The 27,886-nt window shown below is 39.0% G+C and overlaps 1 protein-coding gene across 1 annotated transcript in view; it reads left to right on the top strand.

Annotated features, from left to right (window-relative positions):
- The first annotated feature begins 2,129 nt into the window (after positions 1 to 2,129).
- The window catches only part of TMEM178A (transmembrane protein 178A), a 146,070-nt gene continuing 120,313 nt past the window's right edge, over positions 2,130 to 27,886 (top strand). The window contains exons 1-2 of the mRNA XM_023531336.1: positions 2,130 to 2,177; positions 25,133 to 25,324. The gene's annotated coding sequence lies outside the window, so the exon portion shown is untranslated. The remainder of the gene's footprint in view (positions 2,178 to 25,132; positions 25,325 to 27,886) is intronic.

The raw sequence follows: 27,886 nt of genomic DNA, 5'->3' as shown, positions 1-27,886 counted from the left end.
TTGGAAACAGGTCTTCCTTTGCATGCTGTTGTCAGATAAATCCAAGCGAATGTCACCTAGGATCACCTTTGAGGACTTTTTGCTTTGGGATCAAACGTCTCAGGATGATTGATTAACATTAGAATTTAAAGTTATAGCTCCTAGTTTCTCAGTGAACAGTCCAAATACTGGTTTAGATCATGAGATCTGTGTTGCCATATTGATAGATATCTTCAATAGTAAGCCCGGGTGGGCAGGGGAGCACACCTGTTTTTGCCCTGACTAATAAGGTTCAGGTAGTAGCTGTGATCCTCTCAGCACAAGATCATTCATGGTCAAGAAGTCCAATAGCCGACCACGTCTCTTTATGATTGGTTATGGGAGCTTCCCCACGGTGGGTTCACACTTGGAGCCCACATAGCTTGGCTTCCCTGAGCAGAATGACACTTCTGAACCCAGCCGTTGGAGCTTTCCATTGGGGTCCCATTATAAATGGGAAACTAGTAATTGCAAAGCATGTAATTATAAGGGGATGATGAAATAGAGGAGTGAGTCACCAAAACCCTTCTGGGGGAAAAAAAGCCAGCAGTTAAACACATCTAAACATCAGTGATGATGCTGATACCAGAGTGCTATTGGAATGGGGCCACCTTATTAATAGAAGAGTGACTGCAAAGTGAGTGAAAAGCCCAGGCTAATGAGGGTGACTTTGACTATATCTTTAGTTTTACAAGTAGGACTCTGCAGCTCTTTTGTCTTGCTTTGTCAATGGGCAGTGGAGTTTAATGATGTTTCACACTGGGTGTGCCTCAACCAGGGTTAGGTATTTCAAGAAAACTCTAGTTGGTCCTCTGGTTTCTTGGACCATTAATATTTTTAATGGCGACAATAAAAGCTGGAGTAACTCCAGTCTCAGCAAGGGTTTTTGAGAGGCGGTGTAATAATGAAGCATGCAGAGCCCTGGGTGGTAGGGCCTCCAGGCTCTTACTCTGCCCTTGCCTGGCTCTGTGTCCTTGATCTTGCCACTTAAACTCAGTTTCTGCATTCCAGTGGAATGTGCAGATAAAAGTCTCTGCCTAATAGGTATGTTTTGAGAAGCAGCTGATTGGGAGTATAGAAGGTGAGGGAAGTTTGAAAGGAAGAGAAAAAAAAATACATTTTGGAAATAGAAATTACTTAATAACAAACAGTGACAGAATGACTGCACATTGGAGTTTTATAGTCAGAGTGAAGATTTATTTGGCATTTTGAATTTGTTTTTTCAGTGAGCAGAGGCTATTTGGGGGAGTTGAGAGAGAAGAGAAAAGAGAAATTTAAAGTGTCAAGAATAATCTATGTAGAGGTCTTTACCAAGAATTCTACTGATTTACGACTCTTCCTTATGTAAAAAAGATCTTTCTATTATGATTATTCACACCATGTCTGTTTCCACATTGTTTTCTAGTTTGAGCTTCCTTCTCCCACCCCATTCTCCCAGTGACTGTCTAAAGCTCAAAGAGCAAAAACATTGAGACTGTTGACCCTCTGAGGCCTTAGAACAATGAATGACCTAATTTTTTCCACAAGTTCTATTACTGAGCCTGGGTGTCTCACCTTTTTAGCCTTCCAAACACTGGCTTATCTTGGGGACCTTATGAAACCCTGCGCCTAAGAATAACCCAATGGTTTAAAAACAAATAGACTAAGTCCTGTGTCAGCCTCCCATGAAGGGCATTTCTAATTCCCTCTTGGACGCTGGAGCTTGAATCAGTCGGTAGTATTATTTTGACGTTACCTGATGAGTTTTGTTTTTCCCTCCACCCCATTTTGTCAGGATCTTGCTTCCTCTGACCTTTCTCCCAGTTCTAGAGGACACCTGGATCTTGGCAAAATGTGGACATCCTGGTGAATCAGGCCAGAGAATGTTGCTCTCCCTTCTGATCCCACTACTGGAGGCTCCTGGCTGCATGAGGAGAATGATTAACCTCATGGTCACCAGAGAGGCCAAGATTGCTCCGATCTCTCATAGACCAAACCTAGATCTTACTGGGCTCAGGAGTTAATACATCAGCAGTGTCTCAACAATTGCCCCCTCTCAGTTTTCCTTGTTCTATTGCTCTTGAGGATACTGTCTCTGACTAGCCCTGGCTTGTCTCATTGCGGGGACAACATGAGGATTGGAGAAACTTACTTGGTCATAATTCTGCCACCAGATCAAGGTTTGTGTCTGTTCCCATTCACCAGTTTAGTAGATATCTTTGTTCCTAGTGCTTGGCAGGACTCATGAACACTCATAGGGCACTTTACAAGGGTGGTTTAACTTTCTAGAAGGTTCAGTGAATATAACTTATTCCCATCTTAAACGAGTCTTACAAATTCCCTTTTGGTTATACACTTGCTAAGGAAGTGGCACAGACTGAAAAGAGAGCACTGGGTGGAGAGTCAGGAGGCAAGGGTTCTAGTCACAGCTCTACCACTCACTTTATGACCTAGGAAATGCAATTAAGATTTTTTTTTTTCGCACTTAAGTTTTGAGGTTATTATTTTTCTTGTTTGTAAATTGAGGGGATTAGTCTAAGATAATCTCTAAAGGCCTGTTATAATAAATATAAAATTGATCTGGTAAAAAAAATTAACAATTTGTAGCATTCCAATAGTATGCTGCACATTTATGTGTATAAGTGGAAAAAATAAAACTCTTAGATAACTATTCTCACCTCTCTTAAAGCATGAAAATCATTGATTTTTAATGGAGCTTTGCCTACTCAGTATGATATAAAGAAGGGAAACTCCTCCTGTACACTAATCCTGCCTTATCTGCAGTTTTACTTTCTGCAGTTTCAGTTACCCGCGGTCAACTACAGTTCCAAAATATTAAATAGAAAATTTTAGAAATAAACTATTTATGAGTTTTAAATTGTGTGCCGTTCTGAGTAGCGTGGCGAAATCTCGCGAGATTTTGCTCGGGCTGTAACTCATCCCTTTGTCCAGCATCTCCATGCTCTACACATTCCTGCTCGTTAGTCGCTTAGTAGCCATCTTGGTTTTCGACTGTTGCTGTATCACAGTGCTTGTGTACAGGTAACCCTTATTTTACTTAATAGTGGCCCCAACGCCCAAGAGTAGTGATGCTAGAAATTTGGAATATGCCAGCGAGAAGCCCTAAAGTGTTTTCTTTAAGTGAAAAGGTGAGTATAATAAAAAATTTTGAGAGAAACCACATTTACATAACTCTTATTATAGTATATTGTTATAATCGCTCTGTTTTATGATTAGCTATTATTGTTAATCTCTTGCTGTGCTTAATTTGTAAATTAAACTTTTTCATAGACTTGTATGTATAGGAAAAAATAGTATATATAGCAGTGGTCCCCAACCTTTTTGGTACCACAGACTGGTGCTCCTATGAGAATCTAAAGCCTGATGATCTGAGGTGGAGCAGAGGCATTGATGCTAGCGCTGGGGAGAGGTTGCAAATATAGATGAAGCTTCTCTTGCTCACTGGCTGCTCACCGCCTGCTGTGCAGCCCAGTTCCTAACAGGCCATAGACCAGTACCGGTCTGTGGCCCCAGAGTTGGGGACTCCTGATATATAGGGTTCGGTACTACTTGTGGTTTTGATGCAGGACAGGGCAAATTTCGCCAGGTTGGTGTGGGGGAGCCCAAGCCCGGAACTGAGAAAAGAGAGTGTGGAAAGAATTCAACACACAGCGCTAAAGTTAGAGTCAAAAGGTAAGTTTCTTAGAAAAGGAGTAACACTCCACAGACAGAGCATGATCTCTCAGAGGCAGAGAGTGAGAGGGACAGTGAGAGAGACAGAGTAAGGAACTGAGAGGGACCAAGAGAGGCTTAGAAAGACAGGAGTAGGGGGCTGAGTGTTCAGGGAATTTAGTTTATATATCATTCTTTAGTTCCCATGAATTATTGTTTAAAAGGCTTTGTTAACCCATTTCCTTTGATATGGACATACAGTGAGGAAGGGGATGGGTAGGTAGCGTGAAAAGGTAAGAATATGTTGAGTGAAAGGCCTTCTGGCAGTTCCCAGCCTTTAATCCATAGATTCCACACGGTTTTAGCCATAGGGAATGACTTTTTATTCATGTTTTCCCTTAACAGGTGTGGGGAATGGGTTGTTAGCAATCCCAGCAGAAATCTTCCTTTGTTTTGAAGGCAGGTGTCCTCCTGGCCTGGCTGTAGGGCTGATCAGCACTTTGCAGTCTCTGATTGTGGCTTGATTAACATTTTTAATTCTCTTGTCTACTCCCTACATTAGTTTCAGGCCTTCACTGGGGGTTTGGACTGTGTTCCCCCTGTGGATAAGGGGGACTTACAGAGTTTAGGTTTCTGAAGACCACCAGTGGCCATTTTACCACCTGTAAGTGATATCAAGACTGAAAACTGAGTGCTCCAACCATGGCGATTCATAAGGGGTCAGCTCTAATTAAATAATAGTGACGATTTACTGAAACCCTTTCTTCCTGAAAACTAGTTATGCAAAGCTGTTATTTATTTGAGTTTAAGATAGAACAAGAGATGGAAATACTGCCTTAAAGCAGATGAAAAGTGGGCAGATGCTAGCCAAGACTTCCTTTCATCTGTGGCCCCTTGCAGGCTAAGCATCCAGCCTCTTAGGAAAAGGAAGGCAATTGTGTTGAATCATGAGAAATGGAGTAGCACGAAAAATGCATTGAAAGCAGAGAACTACTTATTTGTCAGTAGTGATCCCAAATTTGAAGGCTGCAATAATAAAGAATAAGGATTAACGTTTATAATATGCTCCCCGCCTTAAAAAAAAAACAAAAACAACTTTTTGCAAAAAAGCACAACACACATATTTCAGCTTTTTACAATTTTCTAATTAGTATTAACTTAATAGTACAGCATGAGTGAGTTTGGAATTTTCAGCCCTACAATCATGTGGTTGCATAAGGTTCTTTATAAATGTCCTGTAATCTCAGCAAAATGTCTAAGGTTACCCTCTTCTTTGCTTTAATTAGAAAACTGGATTGCATATCAGAAAAGGAATATAAAATTGACTTTCTCTTACTAATTTTGTCACCTGGTACAAGTAAGTCACTCTATTTGGACTTCAATTTCACTAACACCACTGTTAGAAGTTTATATCTTTAAAAAGGTCCACACTATATCATTGGGTGGGAAAAATAGATAATAAACTATTTATTAATGCATTAGTCAGCTTTGCTACAGAAATAATGACTCCTAAATCTCTATAAGAGTGGATTACAATAATAATTTATTCCTCTTTGATATATTGTTAATGGCTACAGTCAGCTGCATTTCAGCTCCTTAGTCTTCTTATTCTGAGAACCAAGCTGAAGAAGCAGTTTCCTACTCATGACAGAGGGAAAGAGCAAGACAGCTCACAGGAACTCACAATGGCTGTAAAACTGCTGCTCAGTCACAGTAACGTTACATCCACTCACAGACCAGTGGCCAAGGCAAGCAACATGCTGGACATGATGATAGAGGGAGGCTATATATTTTTTTCCACGGAAATTATTGCAGGACTTTTGGCAACTGATTGTCTACAGAAATTATTCCTCCTACAGAAAGGGGAATACATAGTTGGGGAAAATATACAATGTATCACAATATTTTTATCTGTTAATATAGATATACAGAGAAAAAAACCTGAAATGTTATTTATTAAAATATTCCCAGACCGAGAGAATTGAAAACATATGTTCACATGAAATCTTGTACATGAGTGTTCATATCAGTATTGTTCATAATAGCCCCAAAGTAGAGACAACCCAAACATTTATCAAAGAATGATAAATAGATTTTTAAAATGTCGTATAGTCATACAATGGAATGTTGTTCAGGCATAAAAAAGCGTGGAGTACTGTTATGTGCTACAACGTGGGTGCATCTTGAAAACATTATGTTAAGGGAAAGGATTGAGTTACAAAAGACCACATGTATAGTTTCATTTAAATGAAATGTCCAGAATAGGGAAATTCAGAGACAGGAAGTGGGTTAGTGCTTGCAAGGGACTGGGGGGACAGGGGAAGGGAAGAAACTGAAAGGTGTGGGGGTTTCTTTGGCATGATAGAAAAATTCTGGAACTAGATAATTAATGGTGATGGTGGTATAACCTTGTGAACATACTAAAAACCTCTTAAATGTTCACTTTAAAGGATGCATTTTATGGTGCGTGAACTATATCTCAATTTTAAAAAATTTACAGAAGTTATTGGATAGTGGATTGTAGATAATTTTTACTCCTTCATATATATATATTCCTATACTACCTGAAGTTTTTATCATGAGCAAGTATTATTTTATATTCGGAGAAAAAGAATAAAGATATTCCAATTGAGGAAAACACAAAAATATTAGTTGAACAAAATAAAGTTCCTTTGAGCTTTCATTATGATGCAATTCATGCATCCTAATCTCAAGTACTTGCACGTTTAAAATTATAACCACCCTTGAGTTAAGCACTCAAAAAAAAATTTATCACCTTTCTCTACAATTAACCTGGAGAAGTACAATAGCAATGATGGAAATATTTAAAATCAGGAAAAAGTCAAAATGAGATTACTAAGGAGTATTTGTAGTCAACACTAAACTACTTCATAGGGAAAAATGGTTTTCCAAAGGGTCAGAGTCAGTTAGTAGTACCATAATGATCTCCATATTCTTGTTCCTTCACATGGGGGAAAAAAAAAAATCAAAACCACAGTTTCACCTCTTGGTTCCATCATCAGATGAATTACAAGCTTTATTAAGTCTTTTGGCCAAGGTTCTCAATTTTACTCCTGAGTGAACATGAGAGATAATATCCTAGTCAGGAAAAAGTTTTTCCAGCACAGAGGTCTAGGGTTAGGGGTTTCCAGAGAAGTGAGATGGAGACTCAGTCCAGAGTGTTCAAGCAGACTTCAGAGTGTGAGATGTCTTTCTCCAGATGAGGGGCTGGTGATTCCGAAAGAGTGAGCCACATTCAGTCCAGAGATTTAGACCAAGTAAGAAGGCTGCAGATGTGACTCAAGAATTTCACTATCCACTCAGTAGGAAATCCTCCCAGGACCCAGAAAGTGCCATTGACCCCTCTGCATTCAAGATTAACTGGAGAATAAGTGGCTAGTGTCTCTTCCACAGTCTGTCCTTTTCAATGTTAAAGAAAGTGAGTGAACAATAATCAGAGTCATGACAAGTCTAACAGCTCAGCAGGCATGAAATATATCCTATCAAACAGGCAAGGCCTCTGTCCATGAGAGATTTATAGTAAAATATAGCAGGTGAGAGAAGCCAACATGTAATCAGCAGATAAACTAGTGCTTGGAAGAGTTGCGTTTATAGGTGGGTGTGTACAACTGCCTATTTCTAGAAAGGTCACGGCTTAGGTTCTTTACAAATAGTACATTCTAAATGTAATTGTCCCAAACATTGCTGTTAGTCATGGTTTTGATCCGAAATGTCAAAGGGAGCTAAAATAAATAAATAAACTCTGTGACTTAACAGAATTTTGTTAAATGTTCTTTGGCCAGGAGCAGTCATACCCAATGCAGTGAAGTAGTCTATTACTCATGATTTATTATTTGAAAAAGGAAAGGGCAAAGAAGTTGTTCTCTCTTTCAACTCTGGCAAGAAAATACAAGGTCTTGCTATGCCTTTCCTAAAGCAACTTCCCGAAGAACAAAACCAAAAACATCACTGCAGCTTAGACCATTTGCCTGGCATTACCCATGATATTATGTTGATTCTAATCTGCAACACAGATTACACTAGCAAGGTGTAACAAGAAGCAATCAATGTTTATAAAGTGTATTTTCTCCTTAGCCGTGCCTGACACTTAGAGATTGCATAAACCTAGGTCTAACATTGCAGATGGCAGGCAGAGACTTACTATGATGCCTGATTGCTGAAGGTTTGCTAATAAGCACTGCTACTAATCTGTACAGAATCTGTATCTTAAATTGTATATAAAGTACAAGTCTTTGGATTTTGATACTAATATGGGAAATGGTGGCTTCTGCAGCTGAAAGAGTGCATGATGATTTTATTCAAGTACCTCGAACTATGCCTGGCATATAGTGGGTTCTCAAGAAATATATATATTTTTAATGATGAATGAATGAAAAAAGAAATATATATATTTTTAATGATGAATGAATAAAATACTACTAGGGCACGTTGTATTAGAGTTCTCCAGAGAAACAGTACCACTAGGATGCATGTGTGTGTGTATACGTATACTATATATATATATACACACACACACACTGTATACACACATATAAAATATATAATACATATATACATATAATACATACACAATATATACATATATGTATTATGTGTACATGTACACACACACACGTGTATGTGTGTGTGTGTATACTATACCATGGACTCTGTCTGGACTTCTCAGCCTTCATAATTGTTTGAGCCACAATTTATATTCACAGGTCATATGAGTTGGCTCACACAATTAAGGAGGCTAAGAGAGGCCAGACCCAAGAGAGGTGATGGTATGATTGTAATCCAAGTCCAAGTATGAAGGCAGGAGATCAATGTCTCAGCTCAAAGACAGTCAGGCATAGAGAGCAAATTTGTTGTTACTCGACCCTTTACTCTATTTAGACCTTCAATGGCTTGGATGAGGCCTACTCATGTTGGGGAGGGCAATCTGCTTACTCGGTTTATAGATGCAAATGTTTAATGTCATCTGGAAACAAACTCACAGACATACCCAGAAATAATGTTTAACCAATATCTGGGCACCCTGTGGTCCAGTCAAGTTGACACATAAATTTAACCATTATACACATATTTTCCAAATTTCCTGCCCACTCCACCCCCACAGTTCACAAATTATATGAACAAAGCACCACTTTTCTGACTTCTTTTGTAATAAGTGACATGCATTTGTGAGGCTAAAGGAAACTGTGGTTTGTGGCCACAAATCAAAATTTTCTGGGCATGAAGCTAATTGGCACAAAATGAGTGAATCTGTGATTTCTGACAGCATTCAGTGCCTGCTGGATACACTTGATTAGTTGGTACTGTGCTCTCTTAATCATCAGCCACTCTTTAATGCTTGGATAATCAAACCGATGTCAGAATGTGGGATGCCGGGACTGGCACAGAGGACAGGCAGAGGGCAATCTGGGGTAGATCAGACTGCAGAGAGGCAGGCTGAGCAGAAGGCTAGGGTTAACATGCGGCATCTCAGCTAGGAGTTTTCAATTAGAATTACCTGAGAAACTTTAAAAACTACCCATACCCCAGCCTTTCTCCAGACCAATTAAATTAGAATCTTTTGGAGGTGGGCTAGGAAATGGTGGAGCTAAAGTGAAATATTTTTAAATGCTCCTCTGATGATTCTCAATTGCAGCCTGGATTGAGACCTCTGTTCTGGGATGTCCAATCAGTTCTTTATTAGCATAGAATGAGATGGAGAACGGTGGTTCCAAAACATGTCTACACGTTGGATTTACCTGGGAAGTTCAAAATCCACCTATGCCTGGGTTCTATCCCCAAGGTTGTGATTAATGGGTCTGAGGTGCAGCCTGGGCTCTGGAATTTGAAAATGATCCCCCAGAAATGCATAATCTCTAACTCGACTCCAGATCTATAGAATCAGAATTTGCATTTAAAAATTTTTAATTATGGTAAAATACACATAATATAAAATTTACCATCTTAACCATTTTTAAGTGCAAAGTTGAGTAGTAAGTACATTCACATTGTTGTGCAACCAATCTCTAAAACTCTTTTCATTTTGTAAAACTGAAACTCTGTACCCATTAAACAACAACTTCCCATTCCCCTCTCGTCGCAGGCCCTGGTAACTACCATTCTACTTTTTCTCTCAATGAATTTGACTATTCTAGGTACCTTATGTAAGTGGAATCATACTGTATTTGTGTTTTTGTGACCATCTTATGTCACTGAGCATTATATCCTCAAGTTTCATCCTTGTAGCATATGTCAGAATTTCCTTCCTTATTAAGGTTGAATAATATTCCATTGTGTGTATATACTATGGCTTGTTTATCCATTCATCTGTTAGTGGGCGTTTGAGTTTCTTTCACTTCCAGGCTATTGTGAATAGAGCTACTAGGAACATGGGTATACAATTCTTTGGGAATACCCAGAAATGGAATTGCTAGATTGTATGATAGTTCTAATTTTAAGTTTTGAGAACCTACCATATCATACTGTTTTCTTCTCCATTGCAGCTGCACCATTTTCCATTCCCACCAATGGTGCACAAGGGTTTCATCTTCTTTCTATACTTTCTATCCTCGCCAATACTTGCATTTTCTGTTTTTTTTTTTTCTTTGCTAGTAGCCATCTTAATGGGTATGAGGAGCAGAATCTGCATTTTAACCAAATCTACAGCTGATTGTGTTTGGTTACAGTTTGAGAAGCTGCTCTACTGCCCAGGCTGGTTCTCTGGCTGGTGTGTTGCCTCCCTCACTATGCATTTTCTCCTATTTTGTAGCATTGACTATGGTGGTATATTCTCAATGTTTATTTGGCTTTCTAGTTTCCTGCAAATAACCATTCTGTCTTGAGCCTCTACTCTTTGCACTATTATTTATTGGCAGCTTTGGTGAAAAGTGTCCTCTGGGCTCAGATAAGGAGGGTCTTAAATCAGGGGCAGCTGAGTACTCTTGAGGTCCCACGTGGTCCAACCTCTACAAGGACACCGAAAAAAAAAGAAACAGCCCAAGGAGCCCAAAGTAATGAAAAGGAAGCCCAATTTTTACCTGATAGTCACAAAACAATATAAAAAGAAATTGAGACCAGAACACCCAGCAGCATTTCTGGAAACCCTTTTCACCTTCCCTCTTCAATTCTCTCTGGTTTCACAATGCTCTGGTGCCTCTCATCTCCCCCTCCATCTCTCTCTCCTCCCCTACTCTTCTCTCTCCCTGTACTTTTTGTCACATCTGCCCAGTCTCTTTTCATAAGCAAATCCCCCCCTTATGTCTTTATCTTTTCCTTCTCCAAGACTGCATCCCCAGAGTCCTGGAACCGACTGGGAAAGCTAAATATTTCTCTGAGGGCCAGGAGGTGCCAGTGAGCAGAGGAAAACAGCATTTTCCACGTGGGTGTGGGGGAGTTCATTGAGGACTCCTTGTCTTATCCTAGGTGTATCTTTCATTCTAGTCCTGTTTCTGATCCCTCGTGACTGTTCAGGTATGCATGACAATTGACCTAATCTAGTTATAGGGGGGAAACAAAATTATTTTTCCCTCTACTCTTCTAGTTTTTCAGGCTGGGGCTTTGCAAATTAGACTGACAAAAGACAGATTAACAAGAGAAAAACAAAGAAGTTTATTAACATGTGCTTCATGCATATACATGAGAGTACTCAGATATGAGTGACTTAAAGAGGTGGTTAGATCTTGGACTTCTATAGCATCTTCACAGTAGACCAATGCATTTTTAGAAAAGTGACAAGACAAAGGAAAGGGACTTTGAGTTTCTATGGGGGCAAACCGAGTGAACTAATGGAAGATAAGGGCTAGTGAGTAAAGTTCGTTATGTAGATTCTGTCTCCAGGCTAATAAAGGTCTAGAGTTGTTTCCCATGATTAACGTTTGTCTTTCCTAGAAGAGTGGGGATGCGAGACATTTCTACAAATGTATATCCTGCTTTTAGACAAATAGGGAAAGGGCAGAGAACTTTTCTTTTATCTGCTTCTTCTCAATTGTCTTTAGCTCAAAATAATCAATGTGCCAATGTGGCATATTTTAAAGTGGCATACTCTGCTACTCTTCATAGATAATTGAGGGTCCAGCACTAAAAACGTGTCCCATGACACTCAGATTACAGCATTACCTAGAACTCACTCCTTCTTCCCTCATGCCACAAAAATAAAGCATCTCATGGGCCTTGGTCGCTCTTCTAGCCTCTGGCATGTAGCTGATATTCTCAACAAGACTCCTCGATGGAGGTGATATTTTGAAAATCCAGAAATTAGAAGGTCGCTTGGGAAGTGATATTTTACTGCTGCCTTTTCATCTATAAAACTGATGCTTATTTGTTACCCAGAGCTGAGTACAGATCTTCTTTTCTTATTCATAAATAGAATATTCTCCAATTGATTCATTACTCTACACTCATGCTCTTATGACAGATGGCAGCTTTTCCTTGTCTTTCCTGCTTTTGAACATTGACATTAATCTGTGGATTAAACATTACAGAAAGTGCACTGACTGTCTCCACAGCACATGGGTGACCTTCTCCTGTGGTCCTCAGAAATCTGGACCTAGGAAAGAATTTTAATATTCTCCAGCAGTACAAGCTGTAAATATCACATGATTTGCTTAACTTGTAACATTAATCTTTCTGTGGCTCTGGGCATAAAATAATAAGGAAAATACCACAACTTACTACAGCAAGTCAATGGCTGATAAGATGGATACTGTTATGTTTCAAAATTGTGCCAAGTTTATGTTGACAAAGTTTCTGTCTTCTGGGAAACTAAAAAGCAATGCCCATGGTTATAATCCTCTGTGACTTTGACTTTGCCTTAGATTTACATAAAATGGGAAATTGGCCCAATATGTCTTTATTCATCTCATAACTCCTCTACTGATGGAATTTATAGTGAATGTAGTGTTATTATTCTTTCACTACTGAGGTCTAGAGAGCTTAAGCCTTTAGTTAAACTAGTAAATTCTGTACTGGTTCTAGAACCAAGAGAAAAGGAATGAGTCTGTGGCTATGTGTACAATTAAAAAAAAAAAAACCAACTTAAAAAATTGTTATTGTATTGTGGGAATGAGGACATTTTGTTTATCAAAGGCAGTTAAGTCGCACAGGCTGAATCTATTCAGGGCTGTTGGTTAGAACTGATTTGTCAGTCTCATGGAACAACTGTTAATTCAGCCTAACCACCACTTTGGTGGATTAAAAAAAAAAAAAAGTTAAGATGTCTGATTGGTCTACCAAATTGACTGCATGTGTACCAGCAGCATGTGAACTACTACAATTAAGATAGTCTTTCTAATAGTCTTTGAGAAAAATAATCTGACTTTGAATTCTTATTCTTGGGCACTTATTAAATAGCAAAGGCCCAAATATTCCCAAGACCCGCTTTCCATATCCATTGACTATGGTATGAATTTTGATATAGTCCATACTTCTGTTAGGAATTTTGTTTAGCTGTTGGTGTAGGAGACCTGAGATACTTATACAAGACAGAAATCAATTTTTCTCACATGTAAAAGAAGCAGATAATCGATGTAGCTCAGAGGTAGGACATGAAGGTGCTATCCTTGCCAGATGAAAGCAAATTGCTTCTGGTGTTTTAGGCTTATGAGGATAGAGAAAAAAGCATTTTTAGGCATAATAATTGCATGTTAAATGGCCAGAATAGGGTCAGTTTGCTCTAGTACAGACAACTTTAGGAAGAAGAGCAGCAACAGAAGTAACTGAATAAGATTTTGATAATCCACTACCATGCTGTAAGGTCCATCTGTTCACAGCACATGTTAAGCAGGTGAATTAATTGGAGATGTAACAGAAGTCACCACTCCTTCAGTTTTCTATGATGATAACACTAATTTTTAGAATTCTCTTAGAAATGTAGCATTGCATTTGGTTTACTATTTTGTTAGGAAGGTGCAGTCCCGATAGTGCTTACTTGAGTCAGGAAGCCAATTTGAGAATTCTGGTATTTACTGGACTACCCATTCAGACTGTAATCCTGGAGCTGGGGACATAACCAGAGGTTGAATTAACAGAATCTTTATGCCCACCATAAGATGAACTTGGACTCAGACTCCATTTATCACTGGATCCCCATAGATAAGGCTCTGCTCTATGTAGGGGTGGGTTGGGGAGGGAGGAGATAGTGACATTCTGGGTCCCTAGAGATTAGCAGAAATCCAAAGCCATGATCAATAATTTGTGGAAGATATAGGTATTTCTCTTTAGTACACAGTTACCTTGGTAAATATATACTGGTACTTTTGGTGAAGGGTAGAGGAAGATAAACACACATTAGTTATTACAACTAATGTGATCAACACACATTAGTTAATACAATTATATAATTTTCAGGTGTGCATTATAATTTAATATCTGTATATTCTATTGTGTGTTTATCACCCAAAGTCCAGTTTCCTTCAGCTATCATATATTTGATCCCCTTTACTCACTTCATCCTCCCTCTACTGCCCTATACTTGACTAATATTTGACTTCTTAAATTAGCCCCTATGGGCATGCTAAATTAGAACTAGTAATAAGTCTGGAGGGAATGAAAGGTCACTGGTGTAACACATGAGGAAAACTAGAATTTCTGTATGAATGTAACTGTCTCAGATGAAGTTATTATAAAGTCTTCAAGCAGGGCCAGGTAGTATCTTCTTTTGGTAAAGAAGGTACAAGTTTTGAAGGTACCCAGAGTCATCTAGATCCTCCCAAAACTTTCATTTCAATTTTTATGGTTCCCACTTTTACAAATAATGCCCTGACTTTCATATAAGTGATCTAGTTAGAACATGAATTTAACCTACTTTGAAATTCAGTAACTGGCCAGATCTGACTCTGCATTTGCTTTGGTCCATGACAACCCTGTGACTATAAGAGATAAAAAAAATTCTTTTAGGGGAGTCTTAGAAATTCCTTGTTTCTCTAACAGCACTTTGGTCTGAGAATTTAAATTCTCTAGCCTGTATTTTTCTTTTTAAAAGCTCAGTGATGCTAATAGGGGCAGCCATCCCAATCCACACTTATATTCCTTAGTCCCACATAATTGTGTATGTGGAGAAGCAATCAAAAGGGAAGCCAAAACTTTGGCTTCAGTAGACACTTTATTTCAAATGACAAAAGGTAATCATGTAAGTTGCTGTTTTATCACATCATGTACCATGGGTTACTAGTGTCCCCTTATTTAATGATATCCAAATACTCAGTCACTTCAAACCCAACCAGGTCAAAGAGTCAATCTTAGGTTCCATGTACTTGAAGTCTGTTGTTTGCCATAACTTATTGTCCAGTTTTTGTATTGATCAGAGTTCATTAGTTTCAGTCAATGAATTTACTCTGGTTACTTTAGACAGAAAGGAATTTATTAAGGGATAAAGAACTTAAAGAACCAATACAAAGGCTAAAGAAACAAACTCAAGGTGAGCTTCCAGAATAATCCCATTGTGCATTTCCATATTCCAAAATGACTTTCAAAGAGAGCTACAGCATCTGCTATAATCAAGAAGCCACCACGATGCTGGTTCCAGTTCATGCTAGAAAAACAAATAACTCATATTCATATTCTCTATATAACTTGGTTCTGAATCAGTCTAATATGGGTGCATCTGATTGGTTGAATCACAATCACCCTAGGGACCATAGCACAAGGAGAACTAGGAAATACAATTTTTTATTTATTGTTGAGAGGGCAAGATCTACAAAGAGGGGAACTATCAAAATGCTAAGAAGGTGTTCAAAATATTTTTGGATATCTGATAAAAAGGCTGGAGAATAGAAAAGATGAGAGAAACAGCAATTTACTTTTTGGGTTGGGTAGTAGATCCACAATTATTCATTACTTTCTAATACTTTATAATATGTACATATATGTATTAGTTTGGGTTCTCCAGAGAAACAGACCATTAGGATCTATCTATCTGTCAATCAATCAATCAATCAATCAGTCAATCGATCAAGAGGTTTACTATAAGGAATCGTCTCATGTAATTTTGGAGGCTAAGATCTGTACTCCTGGATCTGAAGATCCAGGAGAGCCAATGGTATAGTTCCAATTCATGTCTGAAGGCAGGAAAAGACCAAAGTCCCAGCTCAAGACAGGCAGAGGGAAAAAAATTCTTTCTCAGCCTTTTATTTTATTCAGGCCTTCAAGGGATTGAATGAGTCTCACTCATATTGGAGGACAATCTGCTTTACTCAGTCTAAGGATTCAAATGCTAATCTCATCTAGAAGCACCCTCACAGACACAACCAGAAATAAAATTTAACTGAATATCTGGGCACCAGTGACCCAGGCAAATTAACACATAAAATTAACCATCACAATATTTTGCCTACTTTTAAAAATATATGTCAAATAGTACATTTTTTGGTAGAAGATTAAAAAAAAGTTTGGGGGCAACTACAAATGACTGATGTCCACTATAAAATGTAATCCCTTTACTTAAGATTTTGATTGAATTTTAGTGCAAATGAGTGTGGAAGGAATAGTTCTTTAAGTTGTTATTAGTCATTTGTATCTTGCTTTGAAGGAGAATGAGTAGGTTTTTTTAATGGAGTTTGGTGAGAGAATTTAATCTAGGTGTCTGAGGAGTTGAGGGTTGAGGATGAAAGAATGGGTTTTTGAGAGCTCTAAGATGGATTTCTGCAACTTCACATTTTGGTTAGACCTGCTCTTAGCATCTGCTTGATATCTTTTTCCTTTTAATTTTTCACCTTAGAGATATTGGTTTTTTCAGGTACCTAGCAGATTATTTCTAAGTTGTTATTCATCTATCGATATGCCCAGTTTTCATTTTTTAATATATATGGCAGGACTCAGAATTAAAACCCTCTCTTGCAGCTTCTCTTTTTGGTTCTCTGGGCATTAGTTCACACAGTTTGAAAGCACAGGTGGGGCTACATACTTCATTATCTGCTGGTATTTATTTCAGTCTTGGATTGGGGGAGTCAATGAATAGAAATTGCACAAGGGAACTTTCTTCAAACCTAAGTTTATAAATAATGCATAACTCTCTGTGATTCATCAAAAGCAATGGTAAACAAAACCCCAACAGTTGGCCGCCCCCTCAGCAATCTACAGATAGTGGTCCCACCCCTTACAAACTATGAATGGCAATGTTTAAAGGTAGCAATGGAAATCAGTGGTGCTGGTTTATCTTTAGCATCACCCATATGTTTATTGGCACACCGTTAAGCCAGAAAAGTGAGCTCAAGTAAAGGGAAAAAGATGTTCCAATTGAAAGGTATCTAGAGTGAGTGGAAATGGTAGATGTTACCAGGACCATTCCTTACCCTACCCCACATAGGTGCTCCTTCCCTGATCTTTCCAGTAAATATATTGTAAGAAACAGTAACTTTGTCTTTGGACAGTTCTGGATTCAAATCCTGCCTCTCCTTCTTATGACCTGTATGTCCTTGAGCAAGTTACTTAACTTTTCTTTTTTCATTTTAGTTTCTTATAATTTTTCAACTTTGGTTTCCATTCAGTAAGAGGAGATAGTAGCAATACTTATCTCCCTATGCTCAGGGCTGTTAATTATAAGCAACAGCAGCTCACTCAAGCTGATTAAACAGAAAAGATGTTGGGTAAGTCACAAAGCAATGAGAGGGCTAGAGAAACAGGCTTGAGGCTAAGCTTCTGGGGTCAAGGCCTGAAACTATGCTGCAGAAGTGACCCAATAAGGAAGCCGCTGACCCTGCTTTCCTCCAGAGCATGGAATGGCTGCCAGGAACTCACAATCTATTGCAACTCTGCCAGCAGTGATATGCTGAGCCAGGAACTGATGTTACAACAACTGGTACCCCAGAAAACTGGATGCCTCTGCCACCACCCTTGTCAGCAAATGGGTCTCAGGCATACCCTCCTTCCTCTGGTTCATCATTTCTGATTAAACTGTTGCTTGGGTACATCTTAGTGGCAGATCCTAGGCTTCATGCCTGTGTTCTAGCTGCCAAATTCTCTGGGGAAGCAAATTTTCTGATTTTTCTTTATGGAGTCAGAACTCATAAGGCAGGGACCTCCCCAAACGTGGCAAAATGCACAAAAGTTGTGAGGCAATCAGAAGAGTTGTGAAAACTGAGTATGTCAAATGTTTGGTGTGCTTCTGGAGTTCAATAATTTTTTGTTTCCTTCTTTTTTTTTTTTTTTTAATCAGAAATACCCATTTGCTCATGGGTTCACTCCCAGTCTGGTTTCTACTACTTAGGCAGGATTTGTAAATAAAGTGGATGAGACATTGGTTCTACTATTATACATCTCTGTTTTATAAAAGTGAAAAATGTAAAGTAAAAATGTACCAGAGTCCCGTTTTAGCATCTAAATTAACTAAGATTCATTAGTTTGTTGGCCATAAAATCCCTAAAAATGGGACAGAGATAGATAACTCCAAAGAAAGAAACATGGTTCTGGAAAAATCTAGAGCATAATACCATGATAGTGGCAATTCTAGCTGGAGTACCCAGGTTGTGGTATGCTGTTGACCATAGGGCAGCAGGAGGTAATTGGCATAGCCAAAATCATAGTGGGGTACTCAAAGAGAAATGGAGAGAATCTCTCCTGGTGACTTCATTTACTATTAAATTTTGCCTACACTTCACCCTGCTTAGCATTGTTAGTTAAGCAACAGGAGAGACAGTAGTGGCAAGTCAGAAAAAGTATACTGTTGGTAGGGGTGACAATGAACAACAAATGTATTTCTAGTTAGTTAATTTTATGCTGAAGGTATCCATATTCACAGCCCTGTTGAGGAAGGAGATCCCAGATTTCCTGCCAAGTTTCATCACAAGGCATATGGACCTTATTTTTTCAGGTTCAATGAGCTCGGTCCAGATGCAAGAATAACTTGTGCATGAAATGGCAATAGAAACAATTAAAGCTATTGGATGAGAACCAGGTTGACAGCAACCTCTCTGTCCCTTTATGCATGTCTGGTGTTTGGATGTTCGGTCTGGTTAATTTAGGCAAGTCTGTCTGCTGGGCTTCTAAATCTAGCTTCTGGGAGCTCAAGGAATCAGTCCCATTCATCTTGCTCTAGGTCTGTTACAAGTTCTAAAAACAGTCTAAGACAAGTCAGAGCCTCATTGCTGTATTGAGAGCATAAGCAAAATATTTCCTTTACTACATTGTCATAGAATAATGAAAGAACAGGAATGAGCTCTTTAATTGACCAAGTCCAGGAGAAGGCTCAGGTCTACAGAAGGGATGTGATTTGCTCAGGATCACCTGAAAACATGTTTGGCGGAAGAGGAAACTTTCTAAAAAGGAACTAAAAATTAATAATCAGTAGGCATGATTATTACCTCTCACCATCAGGTGGATTTTGTGCAGTAAACTACTGTTATAAAAAAGAGAATAAATATCTTCCACATGCTTCAGGATTTAACCTACTTATTGAACAAGGACCACATTGCTAGTATGCAATTTTACATAAATTGTGTCAGAGGGACACTTATTGTACTAGTTTAATGCAGCAGTAGATTTCAGGGCAACAACCATTTTGTTTTGGACGGACAGTGATGGCTGTTTATACACAGCAAATTCTTGGGCCCTGAAATATATTGCTTTGGACTTACTGTCTTTCTAGGCTGGCTATGACTCACAGTATAAGAATCTTTTAATTACTTTGTCTAGATGTATTTTTTCTTCTGTCCTTCCATTTTTATCTCTCATACAGTGTTAGTTCTCTAGGTTTGAAGCTTTCTTTTCTACTAAGGTCTCCTGTTCCATGCAGCCATTGGAGGTACAGACGTAGCATGTCTCTTTGAAACAGTGCAGGTGCTCCTCTCCACATTTAAGGAAAAGATGAACCTCATTCTCAGTCCTCAGCTAGGACAGGGCCTTGAGGGAAAATGAACCAGGGCCAGCCTGCACCCAGGCTGTGGCTGTGTTTTAAGGACCTTAGATAAAGTCCTTAGTGGCTCATATTTACTTTTCACTTTTTCTGTTCTCACTAAGGATCCATTTTGAAAGACTTTCCTTTTAAGCAAGAAGACACAGTTCTCTGGCAAATCGGACTTTTCATTGTTGACAGAAGGGCCCAGACCCTTCCTTTTTGCCTTTTTCATGAGTCTTCCATTCCCAGAATAAGCCAGCCAGCCACCTTCATACAGGGAACTTGGTTGGTGTTCAGGAGCTATTCATTCGCCTATACAATAAATACTTATTAAAGGTCTGTCTTAAGAAAGGTGACCAACTGCCTACTTTACCTGGGGCTGTCCTGGTTTTAGAATGGAAAGTGCTGCATCTTGGGAACCCCTCAGTTTTGAGAAACTCACATAGCTGGCTGGTCACCCTAACCCTAAGATGAGCTCTGGCTAGGAGCTGAGTATCTAACCAAACACCAGCTTCTCAGGTGCTCAGTGACCTTCTGTGGTTTCAGATCCTTTTCTCATAGAGCAAAGAACGACATGGTGGTAAGGGCTCTTAACTGGAGCTGAGAACCCAAGGATCTGGTCCCCGTTTGACCGCTTAAGAGGCAGGGGCTCAAGGGCAGATCACTGAACTTCAGTTTCCTTCTCCAAAGAGTAGATTAGTTGGATCTGGTGTTCATTGACTCTCTTACAATTCAGATCCTACAACTTTATTTCTAAAGCAATGTAATAAACCGATTTACACTAACTTATATTCCTAGACAATAGACAGTAGGTAATAAGGTTTTGTTGACACTAGCTGATAATGCTAACATTTCCGATATCTTTATTCTGTGCCAAATGCATCCATTATTTTACTTCATTTTTACAACTTTTGAAGTGGATGCTTTCTTTACTTCCATTTACAGGTGACTTAAGGCCTAGAGAAGAGGGTTAGTAATTTGTCCAAATCACATGGAAAGGTGTGGATCAAAGATCAGAACCTGGGAGGTATAACTTCCAAGTCCAAACTTAAACTGTTGCACTCACTGGAGAGAGATAAGTCAACAGTTAAAATGAACAGGCTAATTGTTTCCCTTCAAAGGACTGGGAAGAGGAAATTGGCTATTTGGAATGAGATCTTTGCATTCCGACTGCTAAAGGTTATGGTCCTGAAAAACAGAGCATGGTATTTGGAAAATTAGTATTCTTAGCTCATGGAGAGTCCCCTCCCTGCTCTTTAAGACAAACCAGAGGGTGGCGGAAACGATTGAGAATTAGAGCGTTGCCCCGTCCCTTCTCCTTTCCCATTTTTTGGAAGCTTTAGGATATTTCTATTCCCTGAAGAATCCATGAAGCATTTTAGGCACTGTTAGCAAGGCTCAGAGGGTCACTGCCAGCTGCTCCCACTGCCTCTTACTGTTGATCTGAAAAATGATTCCATTAAGATCTGGTTTGCCTAAAAGTATCCGTGTGAGGAAAGGAGTGTAGAGAGAATCTTACTAGGCACGTTTCTTCTCTTTCTTTACAAAGGATGATTTGAAATACAAGCAAAATAAGGCTGTGGGTCACATTCACAGCAGCTGGTAGAATTTCACTTAATTAAACTACTCTGATTGCTTTATTCATACATTTCACTTGCTCCATTCCCTTCTTTGACTCCTTATAAAGGCGATGCTATTTTATGGGGGTGGGGAGGTGTGGATTAAATGCTGTTAGTCTTTAAGACCAACACTAATTAACAACATTTATTTTGCTATGATTGCCTATGCGAAAGTATGCAAAAGTAAATTTATATTCTGAGAATGTGACTGCTTTGGACTGAAGCGTTAAAAGGAATTAACAGTTCCTAGGAACTCACCAGCATTTGCTCTAAATTCCCCAGAGAGTAGTGAAACGCCAGTGCCAGGGCAGGAAATGAAAACAAGGGCCAAAAGCTATGATCAGTTGAGCTGCCAGCCACCAGCGTGATCATTCTAAAACCCAGGTCTGATTCACTTTCTCTTCTGCTGCAGAGCCTGAGACAGATCTCCAGCCTGCTGGGTCAAGGTGAGGCTTCTTAGCCTGGCATTGAAAACATTTTACAATCTGGCTTCTTCTCTCTCCAGCTTATCTCCCCACACTTACCACTACATGCCAAATGTTCCAATCACATGCTGCACACCCTTTCCACCAACCGTTATTCTTTTCACACCTCTATAATTTTTTCATAACCAATATCCTTTTCTTTTAATGCTTCCATATTTGCCACACGCCTGCTACCTGGTGAATTTTTCTCATTCTTTAAGTTGAAGCTTGAAGCTTGCCTCTTCTGTGAAGCCTGTCTGGACTCCTTCCCTCCCTTGTGTTCATATATTATATTATATATTTTTGTCAGGGCATTTATCACAATGTATTGTAGTCTTTATTAGCTTGCCTGTGTCCTTCCTTAGACTGTCTTATTTATCTTGTAATTCTCTTCCAATTCAGAGTTTTGCACAACCCTGTCACATAGGAAGTACTTAATAGATAATGTACTTAATGAGTATTAAGGCTATTATGGCTATTGTATCGATTGACATTTATTGTGCGTTTACTATGTGCAAAGCATCATGTAGGTGCTGTATATGCATTTGTATTGAGAGAGGGAGGGGGTGAGAGAGGGAAAGTGACACACACATACAGAGAGAGAGAGAGAGAAATATGAATGACATGGGTCACATTCCTTCAAGAAACATATAATTCTGTGTGAGACAAAGAATTAAAAAGCAAAGCAGAATAAACATTATACAGAGATACAGGTACATGGTTATGAGAGCTTAGAAGAGGGGGAGTTGGGTTGAGGTGGGATGGAGGCATCAGAGAATAGGAGGAATATGAAAGGATTTTGACATACAGAAAGAGTGGAGGAGTAGGGGCATGCGGGCCAAGGAAGCACTATGAACGAAGGCATGAAGACAAGGACATAGTAATTTCCTTGGGACAAAGGGACCTGAGAGTTCTGGTCTCACTATAACTAGGGAGATTGCATACTTTTTAAAAAAACTGAAACAAATCCCATTAATGTCAATAAATGCATGTTCCCTAGTTGCCTATATTTGTATCCTCTAAGCAGGAGTGGTGATTAATCATCTCCAAATTGCTCAGGGATACGAAGCTGGGTGCTCATGCGTCTTTAGCAGCAGGAAGTGCTTGTTACAAATGAACTATTTATAATTTACTTTGTGAGCATCGTTTCTGATGGGACAGTGCAGCTGATAACAGTGACAGTAGGCCAGTCTTAACAGAAACATAAAGAAAATGTTCATAAGTGGAAGCCATTTTCTGTTGCAAACAAAGTTTTAATGGGCTTGGCTTAGTTCCAGAGACTGTCGAAATATTCCCAGAAAACACAAAGCTGGTTAATAGTTTACATTATAGTTATATTTTTTAAACGGAAACAAACACACTAAAAATTTATTTGTCTCTTAGCATTACTTTATGAAAATAAAAAATTTAAAATCAGATACAAATACTATAAATGAACCAACTGGAAGCTGTGCATGGTCAGTTTCTAATTTTAGGATGGAAGGATTTTAATTTGCTAAGTTTAAATAATATATAGCCGCAACGAGCAGTTAACATAAATTATAGTTTATATTGAAAAGTTTTAAACTTTACTCAGGGACCCACCATTATCAACAATATTTATGAAGTCCCTTGTTATTACGATATGATTTTTACAACATGAATCCTGGTAAGCAGTATTATACAGACATACTTCTTGCGTTCTAGGAGTTACCATGTTAGACTCTGTTGGGTTCGTGCATTCAGCAACTTGCAGATGTCAGAATAAAGAGAATCAACCAACAATGGTCTCTTGCATTTCTTTTCCTTCTTACTCTTTACAAGCCAATGTTCATTTTTCAGTTTTTTATAACCCAGTGAAGTAAATAGAGCATGAAAGTGATCCTCCTTTTTCCAGATGAGGAAACCAAAAGGCAGAAATTATAAACAAATTGCTCACGAAATTGGTTATTGCCGTGGAAAGAAACAGAATTCTTGCCTTCTAACCTTTCGTCCATTGCTACATTACTTTGCTCATGAATAAATTTACCTCACATAGAGTGTTGTAGAGATGGGGAGCAAGAGTAAATATCTGATTGCCATGGAGATCAACATAAGGAAGGATGACAATTCTATGATAAATGAGAATCGCTCAGAGGAAGCCTTTGCCTGACCTCTGAGAATAGAGCCTTACTGAAATGGAATATATGTTGCTCATGTAACAGACACGTTCCCACTAAAATTTGGATTTAAAATCTCCAAGTTCTTCATAGGAAACCAAATAGCATCACATAGCCAAGGCAGTAGACAATAACAATCATCATAATTAACATCTGTGGAGTGCTTGAGCTACACCAGGTACTGTGTTACAAACTTTATACCCACTGTGTCCTGTAACAACCCTATGAGGAAGGTACTATTACTGTCGTTCTGTTACAGATGAGGAAATTGAAACTTAAATAATTTGTCGAGGTCTTAAAACAATAAACCGCAGAGCTGAGAAGTGAGCCCAACCAGCCTCTCAAGCCCATTTGTTTAAGCTACATCATTCCAATTCCTGTGTATCAACTGTAATGTCTGTGGGGTGAGGGAATGGAAAATGTGTAGGAGCGTGGTGAATCTGACCTTGAAGACTGAGTTGAAGTATTAAATAACATCTGAGGAGGCAGAGCCCACGGGGGAAGCCCTCAGCCACAGGAACCCGGAACCAAACCCCAACACCGTACTCCAAACGACAAATCTGTTAGCAAGCAAAGGAAGGCATTGGAGTATCAGGGGCCAGACAGGTTCTAACGTTTTCTCATCTCTTTCCTTCTTGTTCTTCTAAGTTTATTTCTGCTATTTTTGGTTTCGTTTCAGGGGTAGTTTCCTAGATTTTGATGTGGCTGCCAGTAGAATTGGGTTTCTGGCCTTATGAATCTTTGGCATGTGTTCTGACTCTTAGGAGACTCACTGCTTCTGGTGAGACAATGAAAATATTTCTTAAACATGGGTGAAATGGACTGAATGTGTCCCTCCCAAATTCATGTGCTGAAACGCTTATCCCACTGTGATGGTGTTGGAAGGTGAGGCCTTTGGGAAGTAATTAGGTTGTGAGAGTGGAGCCCTCTGGACAGGGATTAGCGCCCTCGTAAAAAGAGGCCAGAGAGCTAGCTAGCTGTCTCTTCTGCCATGTGAGGATACGAGAAGCCAGCTGTCTGCAACCTAGATGCAGGGCTCTTAACAAGACTCGATCATAGTGGCATCCACATCTCAGACTTTCAGCCTCTAGAACTGTGCGAAATAAATTTCTGAGGTTGATAAGCCATCCAGTCTATAGTATTTTGTTATAGCAGCCTGAACTGACTAAGACAATGGAATATGTAGAGCCTTCCTTCTCAGTGAAGAGTGCTATCTGTTCACCCCCACATCGGACCTCTGTTCTCAAAGCTTAGTGGGAAGCAAAGATGAGCTGTTCCCCTGAGAACTCATCATTTACTCCCTATGGACCTGACCCATTCCTAGTGAATCTCAAAAGAAACGCCACACAGCAGCCCTTTGAAATGAAATGCTTTTCTATTGAACCTGAAAATAATTGCATCCTCCCATTTACTCTTTAGGGTACAAATTGATCTGACTTGATGTGTCAGAGAGCCAGAACTGCACACAAGTAGAAGCTGGAGAAATCAACCAATCTTTTAAGCCAGCAGTAATTGTTCCTCCTGTCGGCTGGCTAAATGACTTGTATCTAGAAGAGATGCTCGGAATGAATCAGAATGCCCGAGGTGACAAGAAACACGGAGCAGTCCAAAGTATGTTCTAACAGAGTAAGTGTTTCTTTGTGTCTTGCAAAGGTTTGGTTTCATGTTTTCCCCCTTTCTCTTTCATCTTGTCTCTTGGGGCGAGTGTTATTCGGCAGAAACCAAAGGCAATAAATGTATATAATGACAAGGAAAAATAGTTTGTGTGGGGATGAGAAGAGATGAGTATTAGCATTTAATCCAAGGATGTGCTTATTACTTGTACCTTGGTCACTAATAAACCCAGGAATGTTTTTAGCATAGGCACCACAGCAGAGGGTGTGAAGTCCCTTGTTGATGAGCTGTCCATCATTTTTAAATTAAAAAAAAAAAAGATTTTAAACAAAAACCTGTGAAAAAGAATATAATTGATATTCACGTACCAACCGCCATTTAAAAGTTGACATTTTCCATATTAGCATTAGTTCCCTTCTTCCCTTTCTTTTTGTCATCCTTAGAAATAAAATGTTGCAGTATAGCTAAATCTCCATATTTCTACCCCACTGTGGATTTATTTCTCTTTCTTTCCAGAAAGAACTGCAATCATAACATTAGAATTTATCTTTCTTGTTCACTAAAATTACTTTTACTATATATATAGACACACACACACGCACACATATATACATACATACATATATACATACAGAAAACATATGTAGTACTCTTTGGTGAGTGGGCTTTTAATGTTAATCGTTATAGTATATTCTATATGTATCCTTTTAAAACTTTTTTATGTTGGACATTATGTTGTGATTTATTCATGTCAATACCAATAGATCTTGGTCAATTATTTTAACGGCTGCATTGTATTGCTTTGGATGAATGACTCTAAATTTATTTCACTCGACTCTGTTGATAAATATGTTTTTTCCCTGCTACAAGTGATACTGCAGCACATATTCTTGTTGAGGTTTCCTCAGGCCCATGTATGAGATTTTCTCTTCAGGGTCTATACTTAAGAGTGGAATTGCTCAGTTACAAGGTAATTTTTTCTTCAATTTTGCTAGCTATTTCTAAATTATTAAACTGTGCACTTAAAAATGGTTTATATAGCATTTCCCTAATGGTTAGACTAAAAAGAAATAAGCTGTAGGAAACCAATAACAACAAGATGTAACAAAAAACTAGTTGAATCGGGAAAATTGTGTCTATTTTCTGTAACCTGGTCTATGATACTTATGGTTTTATTTCCCTTCTTGAATAAGGATATAATGCAATCTGTATACTACTTGAGGTAAAATAGTACCTGGACTAACATCTCTATATTATTCTACCATAAACAGATAAAAGGAGAGTAGCTAGATGAGAGGTCCTAATTTATCCCTCTGAGTTCCAAACTTTCATTCCATACTTTATCTTCAAACTTAGTTGAAATATATACCCAGGTTGGGAAAGTACCTTAATTTTTTAAATAACCTAAAACACCTGGAGAAAACTAGCTCTTGAAAAAGGAAGAATGTACAAAGCACCTGGATGGCATCAGAACATCTGGTGTGGGTCATGGGGATCTCTACCATCGGCAAGAGAAACTGAAAAAGGTATTTATTTCATTGTGTAACTAGTTTCCAAGTACACGTTTGGACACATCCACACTGATGCTCCAGATAGATTTCTATCTGCCTAGGCTGGACCTCTGAAGCCTTCTCCGCTGAAGCCCCCTAGTTATTTCATAGTGTCCCCAAGGTAATGGCGTATCACGCATACTCAGAAACAGCTTTGCTCATGTGCTTTGGTTCGTTTGCCCAGGGGCCCTTATCCCTGTGCTGAATGACTGGGCCTTCATTGAAAACGGGCACCCCACTGTGCACATCCACACTCTTCTTAGGAAGCCCAAGCTGCTTTGTATGCATGGCAGAGTTGGGGTAGGGTAAGGAAGGGAAGAAACCCTGTTTCCAGCTCTATCTTCTGGGCTCTAAAGCAGCACGTGTATAATTAGATTTCCTCAAGTTCCTTCAGCTTGTGGCATAATTCCTCTTTGAGATTTAAAATTAGTCTTTTGTGATGGTCTTGAGGTCAGTTGGCGGGTGGTGGTGGAAATATTACCCCATCCTCACCATTGTCATCCTGCTTCCCTTTCTCTCCCCATAGGCACCCCATGTCAGTACTGCCCAACTTTGTCCAATCTAAATCCTAAAGCCCCCAGGTAGAGCACTTCCTGACAGAGGGGAGATGTGACCTAACCCTAGTACCTCCAAACTTACCTAAATCCTTGCTGCAGTTCAAGCAAGACACCCCATAACAATAGAGTCACTAAAGATGTGGAGAGGCTCTTTGGGGGTGGGGATGGGGCATTCATTATTTTCGACACATGGCAAATCACATGCAGAAACCAGACTTGTAAATGGAGAACAGAGCTGTAGATGTATAGAAGAAAAAGCTTCTTAGGAGCTTAATCAACCTCCCCCCACCACCCAGCCCCACTAACATTTCTTAAAACACAGAATCATGTTTGAAGAGTCTTTAGATGTTACCTAGTTCATTATCCTACCTATTTCAGTTATCTACTATTGCGTGACAAACCACCTCAGAATGACATAGTGACATAAAACAACAGTGATTTATTATTTCTCA

The sequence above is a fragment of the Pteropus vampyrus genome, unplaced genomic scaffold, assembly GCF_000151845.1.
Source record: "Pteropus vampyrus isolate Shadow unplaced genomic scaffold, Pvam_2.0 Scaffold66, whole genome shotgun sequence".
NCBI classification, from domain to species: domain Eukaryota; kingdom Metazoa; phylum Chordata; class Mammalia; order Chiroptera; family Pteropodidae; genus Pteropus; species Pteropus vampyrus.
Note: the sequence above shows the minus strand (reverse complement) of the source record. Positions and strands in the feature narration are given on the sequence as shown.